Raw genomic sequence first — 2,000 nt, 5'->3', positions numbered from 1 at the left:
CATGTTCTTCAATACATTATTTTGGTAAAATGAATGCAGAGCTGGGGGAGGGGCCTGGGAGGGAGGCGCTCTCACCTTGAGTGGCATGGGCCATGGCCAATGAGATGGAGGTGGGAGACCAGCCAGAGTTTGTTGGAGAAATTGGTTATCTCAGATAATGTGTCTCGCCTTTTTACAGGTCAGGGAGATTATGCCTTTTCTGCCCTTTTGCCAGTGGCTTTTAAAAGGAGAAGTGGTTTGTGGAAATGTCAAATCATTGCACAATATTGTAAATTGTAACATAAACTGTAAAACTGATCAATAAACAAACCTGCATCTGTTCACATAAAATGGCACAGAAGAACATTTTGCAAATTGCAAAACTGCAAATTGTATCCCCTTTCTGCCCTCTTTTATTTTCTTCCTTTGATAATGCATTTCCCCTTTTTGGATGATTCAGAAATGCCCATCCGACAGGATATAAAAATGTACCATCTCTGTGCATTAGAAGCAGCCAACGTAACCCGGCATCTGGTACTGTATGGATGACCACCCCTGCTAAAACCAATATTCTTCTATTAAGTTATGCAAAAGCAAAATAAGGCCAAAGGAAAAAAAAAGAAAAACCTTGTTAGCTTTTTACTGACAGCTGTGCACACATAGCTCAGAAATGCAACCATCTCTCCCACTGCTTCCAGATAGTAAGGTCTTCACTTGATTTTCCACTTGGGTTCATACCAGTAATGGAATGCCGTCGAGCTCCTGCTCTAACATGGGTAATCTTGGCTTGGAAGAAGCTGCTTCTTTAAATAACCATCTAATGCCTTCCAAATGCATTCCCAGGGGGAACTCCTCCAGGGCAGCTCAGGAGCGTAAGCAGAGCAAGGGAAGACAGTGATGAAGAAGAGGGAGGGCGGGGGGAGCGGGAGGGGGGGAGAGGCTTTGCAGCAAAGCCACTTTTCCAGTGCGATGCTTACAATGTGCAGAAGCCGAGTAGCTTGTACACAGAGGTGCTCAGTTATTCATGAATTACTGATGCTTGCGGGGAACACAAATGAGCCAAAGGATTTGACAAATACAGCTCACTGGCTTCCCACGGGTGCCATCCAAGTGCAATTCCGAAGCAACTAAAATTGAGGCCCGGTGGTTTGTTGCTAAACAGCGTGGGCCAGATAGCTCCTTCTTTGCACTCATGAAAACCTGTGACAGCCAACAGAGTCCTGCTGTTAAGGCGGCCAGGTAAAGCCAGAACGGGGGGGGGGGGGGGATTCATGGTCCACTGGTCCCCTATGAGCTGCCGAAGAGACATCACCAAAAAAGAAGGTAAAAGGGGACACCAATTTCTATCATATTGGCATAGGCCAGTGGTGGCGAACCTTTTAGAGACCGAGTGCCCAAACTGCAACCCAAAACCCACTGATTTCTCACACAGTGCCAACACTGCAATAAAACCTGAAGACTGAGGTTTTCGTTTAGAAAAAACAACTCACAGCCAGTCCAAGCAAATATACCTACATCCTTGGCAGCACACGGACCGGTCATGTAAAAGCTCAGACAAGTTCTGGCTAATGAGTCTTGGCTCATGACATCATCGCCTGGGGCCCCTACTCCTTTCCGAACATGCACATTTATTTATTTATTTTTATTTTATTTATTTTTCGATTTATCTCCTGCCTTTTTCCTACAAAGGGCTCAAGGCAGCTTACATCCTCCTCCTCCTCCATCTTATCCCCAGTGAGGTAGGCCGGGCTGAAAGTCTGTGACTGGCCCAAAGTCACCCAGTTGGCTCCATGGCTGAGCATGGCCCCTGTGTGCGCTGTTATCCAATGCTCGGCTGCTGGGGAAATGCTGGAGTGACTTGGTTCATGTGCTAACAGGGCTCTGGGTGCACGCTGTGGAACGCATGCCATAGGCTCACTGCTACTGCCCTGACCCTACCCTGGTGCACACCCCTGACCCTAATACAGGGCTAAAGTTCCACTGAAAAGAGGGCGATTTTCAAAAAGCCTCCCTGGAGTAGC

This window comes from Varanus komodoensis, unplaced genomic scaffold (genome assembly GCF_004798865.1).
Source record: "Varanus komodoensis strain SLA01 unplaced genomic scaffold, ASM479886v1 scaffold26, whole genome shotgun sequence".
NCBI lineage: Eukaryota > Metazoa > Chordata > Lepidosauria > Squamata > Varanidae > Varanus > Varanus komodoensis.
The sequence above is the reverse complement of the archived record's forward strand: the minus strand, read 5'-3'. Positions refer to the sequence as shown.